This window comes from Neovison vison, chromosome 10 (genome assembly GCF_020171115.1).
Source record: "Neovison vison isolate M4711 chromosome 10, ASM_NN_V1, whole genome shotgun sequence".
Classification (NCBI taxonomy): domain Eukaryota; kingdom Metazoa; phylum Chordata; class Mammalia; order Carnivora; family Mustelidae; genus Neogale; species Neogale vison.
In genome coordinates, this window is record NC_058100.1 from 58,968,934 (window position 1) to 58,979,778 (window position 10,845).

Sequence of the window (10,845 nt, forward strand, 5' to 3'; positions counted from 1 at the left end):
TCACTCACCCTTACACCGCCCCCCTCCCCCTCCCCCAGCGCTTTCCGTCCCTCGCGCCCCCTCCCCTCTCTTCCTTCTCAGTCGGTCGGAGGGCGGGAGCCCTGAGTCACGCGGGCGGCCGAGTCTCCGCCCGTAACGGCGGGGTGGGCGGGGCCAAGAGGAAGGAGGTGTGGCTAGAGGCGGAGCAAGAAACGGAGGGAGGAGAGGGGGAGGAGCTGAAGCCCGCGCTGGCGGGGAGGGTGCGTCATGACGTCATGAAAACCCATCCTTATATACTAGCGCTGGGACGCCATCTCGGTCTTTCGAGGTTGGCAGTTGGCGTATTGCTTGTAAGTGTCATTTTAGCTTAATGGTTTCTTCGCTCCAGGCCTCCAGCCCTTGGCAGTTCAAGTCACCTTATGCGTACATGTATTTCTCGGCCGGTCGCGATCCTTTGCAGGGTTCACAAAATGAAGATGGTAGACGATTACGCCTTGGGTGCGGCCGCGGCCTAAACTGCTACTCGGGTTGTGGGGGCTGAACTGCGAGAAACCCCTGGGCTCGCGTTCCCTGCCTGTGATGAAGTCTGCGTTGGTAGGGACATCTGAGACTGTTGATGAATGCCAACGGCTCTGATGGCGGCGCATGCCGAGTCACCCGAGTGGGCCTTTGTTAATGACCTGGGCCTGGGCCGCCTCCGGCCTCTTGTTGAGGAAGGCCGGCGGATAGGGTAGTCCACGTGGTGCCCATCGGCTGCCTTCCGCGGTGCACCGTTACTTACCTCGTGGCGCCCCACCGTGTGCCGTGCGCTTTTTCTAACCTGTGAAGTGCACCCTTAAAGTCATGAAATTGTGGCTGGTGTAAACGACCTGGTATAGATGGTAGGAAAGACATGTTTAGACTTAGTAGAACAAAGTGGTGTCTTAAAGATCCTGATCTTTAACCTAGGAATGGTGCCGGACATGAATGCAGTGTGGCTTTTGATGGCTTCTGATGGACAGGTAAGAAACGGGTAAACGCCAAGGTCTGCTTGGAGGTGGAGGTTTTGTTAAGCCCGTGATGGTTTAAGAGTAGTGGACAGAAGGGATTTCTGAAAAATTCTGCTGAGGCTTAATTAGTTAGAATGTTGGTCATTAACTTGGCCGCGCGGTGTGTTTCATTGGATATTCCTCGTCTGTTTTGTAGTTTCGTGCTGAAGGGGCGGAAGTGGCTGGCAAGGTAAGTTACTGAAATTCTCTCACAAGGGGGAAGTTAGGTTGAAAGTGCCACAATGATGACATTTATTTGCTACTCTTGACTGTAAGAATGACGAGAATTATTACCACCTTTACACTAACTGAGGCACACAAAATGGTGATTTAAAGAATTTAGAGATTGCCACTAAGTTTACGTGAAGCTTTTTCTTCCTAGATCCTGAAGTTAAACACCCTGGCTATGGGCAGGCAGGTGAGAAACCTTTCATATACTCCATATTTACTCAGTACTTTTCTTTTTTTTTTTTTTTAAAACAAATGTTAACTTCTATACTCTGGTATCTTAAGTGCTTGTGGAACCTGCAAAACAGATACTATGATGGTTGCATAGTTCAGCAGATTGGATCATGAAGAGAGACACCATTTGTCTGATGTATCTGAGTTGATAGTAAAATTGGTTTGGTATAACAGCATAAGCAAAATGTCACTAACTTTATCCTTTTCTGTAGGCATTACACAGAATTAGCTGGAAGTTGGAGGGGTGAGTACAATTTACGTTGAAATAAACATTGGTAACTGGGCAAACATAATAAAGAATGCCACTAATGGCTTTTTAGCATTGCCTTATGCACAGAAATCACTCCTACCATGAAATGCTTCAATGCATTAAATAAAGGGCCAGATCCTGTCCTGTTACCATTAGCTAGGACACTGTCATTTGTAAAAAACCAGCCTGTATGATGATAAGCAAATACTGACTGAACATGAAGGTCTTAATTAGCTCTACCTGATATCAGGCATTTTTAGATTTGTGAGAGAAAAAATTCATTTTTTTCTATCTTGCTAACTTATTTTTATTTCTTAGGTGGACTTGAGTCTTTAACGTGTCTGGACAGACCAATTTTGGGGTAAGTATTAACATTTTATAGTAGGTCCAAAACTTAACTCTGAATGCTGAAGGATAATGCTTAACTACCAAGTTAACTAGTTTTGTGGCTGATTATGAATGCATGTCAAGCGTGTTCTCATCAGGGTTTTTGAAATGATGTTGATCAAATGTCTGACCTGAAATGAGCATGTAGACAAAGTTAACACTGAAGAACCCTGTACAAAAACTCTGAGAAGAATTCGATGATAATTAACATTTTAATAAAATGTCTTTTTTCTTTTCTAGCTTACAGGCCCCTATCATGGATGACTTGCTTAGGGTAAGACATGAAAACAGCTTGTTCTCTGAAGTCTGGTCTGTATTTCTGAAATATACTGTGTTAAGTGTTTTCTGGTGTTGAAAGGAGGACTTGGCTGTTGTGACATGTGTCTAAAGCAATATCTTTTTTTTTTGTTAGGTGCTGCGTTTGAAGAACTTTATATAAAGGTATGTATTCTAGTGATCTGACTTGGTTACTAGCAAGATGCTGTTAGTGATGATTTTTGAAATTAAACACAGATGGGAATCTCTCTGAAAAAGAGTGAAGATTTTTGAAAACTGAAACAGTACTGGGAAAACTGCAGAAACCTACTTAATATTATTTATTACTAAGTTTGACTAAATTTCTGCAGGTATGAAGAGTTGGGGCATCTTACAAGGCCTGCATCGGGGAGTTTAAGCCAAGGTACAGAAATCTCAAGTTTGGTTTCTATGGGAAGTGTTAATTTAAAGCTGATACAATGATGAAACCATAGTTCAGCAGACTAGCAGTGATGAGCAAAATTGTCTTTCGCTCCTATCTGATGTATCGGCTGCAGCAATCCTGTCCATACCCTTGAAAAAGAAAATTTAAGACCTTTTTACCACAGGAAATGTTCAGGTTTGGATACTATAGCGGCTCAAACACAAATAGTTCTAAGGATTCACAACTGGAGAAATGCAGTCTGATTTATTTTTGCCAGGAAGTTTTTATGGCATATGAATCTGAATAGATGAGGCCAGGATGAGTTATTTAGTTGTACTTATTTTTTTAATTAATAAACTTCATTTCCAGAGCAGTTTTAGTATTCCCAGCAAAACTGAATGTAGAATTTGTGTATCCTGTCTTCACACACTTAACTATCAACATTGGACATTGGAGTGAGACAGGCTGCGATTACAAATCTGTACTAGATCATTCTCAACAAAGTCCAGAGTTTACAGTAGGATTTACTCAGGGTGTTATATGATGTATGGGCATGGACACTGTATGACACCTACACAGTTGTCATAATGTGTGGAATGGGTTTGCTGCCCTTTTCTTAGAAAGTTAAAAATGGGAAAAATTAAGTAGAACAAATTTTAAATGAAAGCCTTTTTTCCCCTCCATATTCAAACAGGCCGACTTAGCAACCTGAAGATTTAAAGGTAAGTTGGTCTCCGGTCTGTGTGGTAAGTTAGAATGTAACCAGTGATGTAGTGATTCTGCCAAATGAAATAGAATGATATCACTCCTAAAACCGTTCCATTTTGATTCTGAGGTTACTTTATTGACAAGTATCACAATGTTTTTTGTTTTTTACCATGATTAACTTGCAATTGTTGCTTTTAGGGCAGTTACGAGAGAGCAGTCCAGTTACGAGAGCAGCTGAACAGTTAAAAGGTGAGGCTTGAGAACCACAGTACTGCTGCTGTCTTACTCCAGAACACATGATGATCTCACTCCACCTTGAACTCTCTCACTGATCACTTGATGATCATAAAAGATCTGAGGTTCTGTGTACTCAAAATATCTTTAGAATTGAAACACAGAAATGTGACTAAAAATAGCTTTTTTGTCCTTGCAGGAACCTGAATGGATGCTCATGGGATAGAAGAAATGATCAATTTCAATAAATTCTTACAAACCATCTGATCAAGAGTGCTTATTTCAACTTAATGGGATGAAAGAAGGGAAATAGGACACCTTTGTAGTTTAAGACCCTGTGACAGTAAGGACCTTTTCATGTGTATTTTACAGGATGTCTTGGGTTTGAAAGTAAAGGCAGAGGAATGTACTACAGCCTTTTTGTGTAGAATACTGTATTTGTGTTGATTTAGAACAGTGACATGACCCGGGATGAGCTGTATGTCTTGCAGAAATTTTCTAGGGCTGAATGAAAATCCCTGTCAGCAAAATACTTGCTATTGAGCACCATGGTGATGGGTCTCTTGAAGTGTTGATATGTGGTATTAGGAAGTGACTCCATTATCCCCCACCCCCATACATAACTGAAAGAAAGCCTAAAAATTGAGGATAGATTTTAAGAACGAGGTCAGTAGTGCTGGGGTTATTCCAATATCCTTAAGGAAATAGGGATTTTGTAGGAGTGCTAATTTTGCAAATGGAAATTGGGAGTTTTGGTCATTAATGAATAGTCTAGTGGGTTCCCAGTTACTCCCTAAATTCCTAAGGAGTCTGTTCTGGCTTCTGGAAACACAAGCCTTAGATTTAGATAATCAGAATCTCCACTCAGCATTTAGAACTTGAAGTTGGGGGCAGGACACAACATGATAGATGGATTACAATTTTATTTTAGGACTTAACCTACTTAGAAGCCTGAGGATGCTGCAAATCTGGATATAGTGTGACTCCAAATAAACATTGGGGTCTGATGGTGTGTTTTGAGGCTTTCAGAGTAAGAAAATTTGGTTTTGAGCTCTTGGCTACAGCCACATTGACCTCCATGCTTAATGTTTCTTCTACAGGAAGGCATGAATTTAAGATTGTCTTTGACAGATCAGAAGTAGGCAGAGAGGTGGGCAAATGGGGTGGGGAAGCAGGCTCCCTGCTAAGCAGAGAGCCCCCTGTGAGCTGTCTGAGGACCCTGAGATCACTTAACCCACTGAGCCACCCAGGTGTCCCAGGAAGGTATGAAATTAACTACAGATGGGATTAGTTCAGTCTCAAATTGATACTGAATGCCTAAAGATCCCAACAATGAAATTATGCAAGCAATCTATCATGATGGTCTTATGCTCAATGACAGCCATTAAGGTGAATTCATATGAAGCTGGTTGAAAACTTGAGTGAGGACTAATGGCAAATCAGAAGAGATAGCTCTAGTATACTTTGAAACACCAATCCTGTCTTAACAAAAGTTTCTGAATGTCTATTAGATGCTAAAGGTATTAGTTAATCCTTACTATGGCAGCAAGTGAGCAATTTTCTCCATTTAACAGATAAATAAACCAAGGCTAAAGTTGCCAGAGGCCACACAGGTAGCAATGTCAGAATATACTGTAACGTTAATAATGTAATGGTAGAATTTGTAAGGATAATTCTCAGAGGGCTAGAAGGGAGGGCCAAAACCAGTAGAAGAAATACTACAGGCAAGAATATTAAAGGTCTTGACATCTGGTCGGAAAATTCCCAATGTGTGCCTAGAGTTGCTAAAGCTGGCTTGACAAGATTGGCAAAGACTTCGAGGCTTTATGGAACAAAGGGCTACCCAAAAGTAGGGCTGGGCTGGTTTTTAAAAAACGAAAACCCTAATGTGACTTGAGCCTCTGGCACTGGGTAGGAGTTTGGACTCCCAAGTTATGAGGTGCCTTCCAATCCTGGGAACCTGTAATCCTCTAACTTACCACCTACCATTTACACACTGAGGGAGGTGAGGGATGGGTGTTGTAGGGTACTGTTCAGTCACCAGTAACTCCAGTTTGAATAACTGATTCCCACATTTATACTAACAGTATCTGATTTGGCCCCCTGGAAAAAAAAACCCATTACTGAGTGATGACGCATGTAAGTGATTTTCATAGAACATAATGGAAATAGCCCATTAGTGGACCCCACCTTGCCAGAAAGCCAACAAATGGTAGTTCTAATTTAGTACATGATGTGTTTCACTAATTGTCCTGCCAAGCACACAAGGTAATTATGTTCTCAAGCTGAAAAGCTGGGTTCCAGAATTCAAAACTAGTGCTTGATTATCCTTCAAATGTCACAGCTTTTAAAAGAGCTAAATGAGCTTTTTTCATCTTTCAAGAAGCTGTACATTTATGTATTTTAAAGGGATCCTCATGCTCTTGAAAATCCCTGAGGCTTCAAAGGATAAACCTATGCTTCCTTCTTCCCTCTTATTCCTGGTGTAAAGGTGGAGAAAGTGTTGGTGTATTGTGCTGCACACATGATAAAGCTGAGACTGGACTTGGGTGTAACTTTGATCTCTTCATCCCAAGCCATCCCAGCAAGGAGCCCAAGGCAGGGCCTGAACCCATGACCCTGAGATCAGGAGCTGAGCTGAGGTCAAGTCAGCTGCTTAACCGACTGAGCCACCCAGTTCCCCAAAGCTAGCAGAAACAGACCTGTAAATACAGAGAACCAACGGCTGCCAGGGGAGGGGTAGGGGCAAAACGAGTGGAGAGCAGCAGGAGGTACAGGCTTCCAAGTAGTGCTGGGGACATACTGCAAAGAATGGCAAAACCAATCCCTGCCCTCATGGAGCTTACATTCTATTGAGGCAAATAAAATACAGTCGGTCAGGTAATGTGATTAGTGCTACAAAGGAAAAACGAAGCAGGGAAAGGACGGCAGAGTATTCTGGTGGGTGGCAGGAGCTCACTTGAATATGGTTCTCAAAAAGGAAGTATGGGAGCAAAGGCTTGAGGTTATTATTAGGAATTGAACAATGCAATTACCTCCAGAAAAAGTGCTACCTGGCAACTAGGGCAAAGGCATGGGCTCATGGCTGGTGACCACCAGTGTGGATGGCACAGGGGGTGGGCAGGAGATGGTCAGCAGGTAGCAAGTGGCAGGTTATGGAGGACTTTGGAGGGCACTGTAAGGACTTTGGCTTTTCTCTGAGATGGGAAACCACTGGAGGGTTTTGAGCAGAGGAGGGAACCTGACCCTTAGACTGCGGAGGGGTAAGGACACAAGCAAGATTGTTAGGAAGCTTTTGCTGTGGAAGATGGCCACCTGAAGCAGGGTGGTAGCCTGGAGCTATGAAAGGATCAGATGCTGGGTACATTTTGAAGGTAGAGCTGACAGACCTTTGAGACACGTTTCTCCAGATCTGGGTCTGACCAAAACACAGGACTACTGCGTGTTTACAAGATGACTCTGGAATGTCTTGGAAAAAGAACGTTAGGTGATAATAAAGCAACTTTTATGTGGCACTTAACAATCAGGGACATATGTCCGAGACTATGAGGCACTTTAAAAAAAAAAGATTTGTCAGCGCATGCAAGAGCATAAGCACGGGGAGCAGCAGGCAGAAGAAGCAGACTCACGGGGCACCTGGGTGACTCAGTGGGTTAAAGCCTCTGCCTTCTGCTCAGGTCATGATCCCAGGGTCCTGGGATTGAGCCCCACATCGGGCTCTTTGCTCCACGGAAAGCCTGCTTCCTCCTCTCTCTGCCTGCCTCCCTGCCTACGTGTGATCTCTCTCTCTGTCAAATAAATAAATAAAATCTTAAAAAAAAAAAAAAAAAAAGCAGACTCACCACTGAGCAAGGAGCCCGAAACAGGGCTCAATCCCAGGACCCTGGGATCATGACCTGACACAATCAATTGAGCCACCCAGGCGCCCCTATATATGCTTTTTTAAAAAAGATTTTATTTATTTATTTACTTCACAGACACAGATCACAAGTAGGCAGAGAGGCAGGCAGAGAGAGAGGAGGAAGCAGGCTCCCTGCCGAGCAGAGAGCCCGATTCGGGGCTCGATCCCAGGACCCTGGGATCATGACCTGAGCTGAAGGCAGAGGCTTTAACCCACTGAGTACTCAGGCGCCCCCCTATATATGCTTATAATTCCCCTCCAAATTTGTCTAGCTATTTTTATCATTTCTTATACCCCACTCACACATTTAATTCCCTTTTATTTCTATAAATGTATGTTTTGTTGTCAGGATCTGATAGGTCCCAATATATTAAATATTTGCAGATCAGATCCTGGTTGTGTGTCTGCAGATAAAGTCTCATTAGTAGCTTGTTTCCTTGGGTGTTTTTTTGCCACTTTGGAAAATAGTGTGGAGATTCCTCAAAAAAATAAAAATAGAGCTACCCTATGACCCTGCAATTGCCCTACTGGATATTTGCCCCAGAGATACAGATGTAGTGAAAGGAAGGGCCATATGTACCCCAGTGTTCATAGCAGCAATGGCCAAACTGTGGAAAGAGCCAAGATGCCCTTAGGCGAATGGATAAAGAAGATAAGGTCCATGTATACAATGGAGTATTATGCCTCCGTCAGAAAGGATGAATACCCAACTTTTGTATCAACATGGACAGGTGGAGGAGATTATGCTGAGTGAAATAAGTCAGGCAGAGAGAGTCAATTATATGGTTTCACCTATTTGTGGAGCATAAGGAACAACATGGAGGACATTAGAAGGAAAGGAAAAGTGAATTGGTGAAAACAGGAGGGGGGAGATGAAGCATGAGACTATGGACTCTGAGAAACAAATTGAGGGTTTTGGAGGGGAGGGGGGCAGGGGGTTGGGTGAGCCTGGTGGTTGGTATTATGGAGGGCACGTATTTCATGGATCACTGGGTGTGGTGCATAAACAATGACTCTTGGAACACTGAAAAAAATAAAGATGTTAAAAAAAATTGTGAGATTATGTTCCTTGGAACTTCATCTTCAGCAATTCTTTGAGAACCAGGTTTAAGTTGTTTTCTTTTGCATTTGCTTTTATCAACCTCGGCACACCATGAGTCTCAGACTAGAAAGTGTTCAAACCTCTGTTAAGTGTCAGCTTGTGGCTGTTAATGGCCAGAGCAGATCCCCAGAGCCAAAGCAAACACAGACAAATTTCTTTGTCAATCACCCCCTACTGAGGGGGTCTCCTTTCAGGACCTTGTTTTGCATGGGCATCGCTTATCTAACTTCTTGACTTACGCAGGAAGCAGTAGGTTTTGTTTGCCCGTTTCCCCTTATGATCCAGGAAAAACGACTAGGTCACACCAGATCAGCAGTACCACAGGACATCAACAGCTTCAGCACCTAATTTCGTCAGTGTCAGGGACAATTACTAGTAAGGAGCTCCCTTACTAGTTCATTTATGCATATAAAACGATTCAAAGAGGGCATGTAGGTGGTTCAGTGGGTTAAGCTTCTGACTGTTGATTTCAGCTCAGGTCACTATCTCAGGGTCATGAGATCAAGTCCTGTGTCGGGCTCCACGCTCAGTGCAGAGCCTGCTTGAGATTCCCTCTCCCTCTGCCCCTCCCCCAACTCACACTCTCTCTAAATAAAATTTTAAAAAAGACTCAGAAAATATTTTATTTAGGAATTTAGGTGTTCTGTACAAGTAAGATTTTCTAGGATAGTTACTCTATCATATTGCTAACATGAAGTCCTAAGCTAACACTATTTTTTAAATATTCAATGATATTATATGAACAGTAGCTGCGTGCCAAAATAGATTCATTTACTTAATTCGCACTGCCCAAAATAGTGAGTAATCTAAAAACTGGCCCAAAAAATCCAATTTTCTGAATTTTTATGTACATCTTTACATATAAAATTTGTTATATATATGTGTGTGTGTGTTCTTGTTTCCTCTTTTATAAAAAAGTGCCATTTTCTGAATCAGAAAACTTTCTGAGAAGCATAAAGATTAAAAATTTTGATATATTGGGGCACCTGGGTGGCTCAGTGGGTTAAGCCGCTGCCTTCGGCTCAGGTCATGATCTCAGGGTTCTGGGATCGAGTCCCGCATCGGGCTCCCTGCTCAGCAGGGAGCCTGCTTCCCTCTCTCTCTCTCTCTCTGCCTGCCTCTCTGTCTACTGTGATCTCTGTCAAATAAATAAATAAAATCTTTAAAAAAAATTTTTTGATATATTGTTCATCATCAGGAGTTTCAGTTAGAATCTTTTTTTTTTTTTTAAGATTTTATTTATTTATTTGACAGATCACAAGTAGGCAGAGAGGCAGGCAGAGAGAGAGGAGGAAGCAGGCTCTCTGCTCGGGGATCGATCACAGGACCCCGGGATCATGACCTGAGCAGAAGGCAGAGGCCTTAACCCACTGAGCCACCCAGGCACTTCGGAATTTCAGTTAGAATCTTGACCTTGAGTGCATGTCACTTAAATGTTTTGTTTGACAAAGAGGAAGTACATGTGAAGCACTTCTGCCACATAACAAAATATGATTTTTTTTCTAGAAAAATCACGTGTGGTTTTTTTAAAAGACATCTTAATATATATATATTTTTTAAGATTTTTATTTATTTATTTGACAGAGTGAGAGAGATCACAAGTAGGCAGAGAGGCAGGCAGAGAGAGAAGGGGAAGCAGGCTTCCTGCCGAGCAGAGAGCCTGATATGGGGCTCAATCTCAGGACCCTGAGATCATGACCTGAGCCGAAGGCAGAGGCTTTACCCACTGAGCCACCGAGGCGCCCCAAAGATTTTATTTTTATTTTATTTATTAATTTATTTAAAAAGGTTTTATTTATTTGACAGAGAGATCACAAGCAGGCAGAGAGGCAGACAGAGAGACAGGGAGAAGCAGGCTCCCCGCTGAGTAGAGAGCCTGATGCGGGGCTTGATTCCAGGGCCCTGAGATCATGACCTGAGCCGAAGGCAGCAACTTAACCCACTGAGCCACCCAGGCGCCCCCCAAAGATTTTATTTTTAAATAATTTCTATACCCAGTGTAGGGCTTGAACTTAGAACCCCAAGATCAAGAGTTGTATGTTCTACCCACTGAGCCAGCCAGGCACCCCAATAATTATTTTAAAAAATACAATCATAAATAGAATACTGATTAAT

General features: G+C 42.7%; 1 long non-coding RNA gene and 10 other non-coding genes across 12 annotated transcripts; all 11 read left to right on the plus strand.

The window, feature by feature from the left end:
• The first annotated feature begins 266 nt into the window (after nt 1–266).
• LOC122918669 lies at nt 267–3,991 on the plus strand. Of its 2 annotated transcripts, none has more exons than XR_006386654.1 (12): nt 267–329; nt 928–980; nt 1,165–1,197; nt 1,376–1,425; nt 1,682–1,713; nt 2,038–2,080; nt 2,347–2,380; nt 2,519–2,547; nt 2,733–2,785; nt 3,480–3,507; nt 3,692–3,742; nt 3,927–3,991. It is a non-coding gene; the product is annotated as an uncharacterized LOC122918669 (long non-coding RNA). The 2 variants fall into 2 exon arrangements; XR_006386653.1 differs by having other exon boundaries at nt 1,390–1,425.
• On the plus strand, nt 545–624 carry LOC122918936. Its single transcript, XR_006386715.1, has one exon. It is a non-coding gene; the product is annotated as a small nucleolar RNA SNORD74 (small nucleolar RNA).
• Nucleotides 1,031–1,090, plus strand: LOC122918947. The gene has a single exon (XR_006386726.1). It is a non-coding gene; the product is annotated as a small nucleolar RNA SNORD75 (small nucleolar RNA).
• Nucleotides 1,243–1,323, plus strand: LOC122918930. Its single transcript, XR_006386710.1, has one exon. It is a non-coding gene; the product is annotated as a small nucleolar RNA SNORD24 (small nucleolar RNA).
• LOC122918944 lies at nt 1,544–1,611 on the plus strand. The gene has a single exon (XR_006386724.1). It is a non-coding gene; the product is annotated as a small nucleolar RNA SNORD77 (small nucleolar RNA).
• Nucleotides 1,905–1,966, plus strand: LOC122918937. The gene has a single exon (XR_006386716.1). It is a non-coding gene; the product is annotated as a small nucleolar RNA SNORD44 (small nucleolar RNA).
• On the plus strand, nt 2,210–2,274 carry LOC122918945. Its single transcript, XR_006386725.1, has one exon. It is a non-coding gene; the product is annotated as a small nucleolar RNA SNORD78 (small nucleolar RNA).
• LOC122918932 lies at nt 2,586–2,669 on the plus strand. The gene has a single exon (XR_006386712.1). It is a non-coding gene; the product is annotated as a small nucleolar RNA SNORD79 (small nucleolar RNA).
• Nucleotides 2,833–2,912, plus strand: LOC122918938. The gene has a single exon (XR_006386717.1). It is a non-coding gene; the product is annotated as a small nucleolar RNA snR60/Z15/Z230/Z193/J17 (small nucleolar RNA).
• On the plus strand, nt 3,546–3,623 carry LOC122918934. Its single transcript, XR_006386714.1, has one exon. It is a non-coding gene; the product is annotated as a small nucleolar RNA SNORD47 (small nucleolar RNA).
• LOC122918931 lies at nt 3,782–3,858 on the plus strand. Its single transcript, XR_006386711.1, has one exon. It is a non-coding gene; the product is annotated as a small nucleolar RNA SNORD81 (small nucleolar RNA).
• Nucleotides 3,992–10,845: the final 6,854 nt, after the last annotated feature.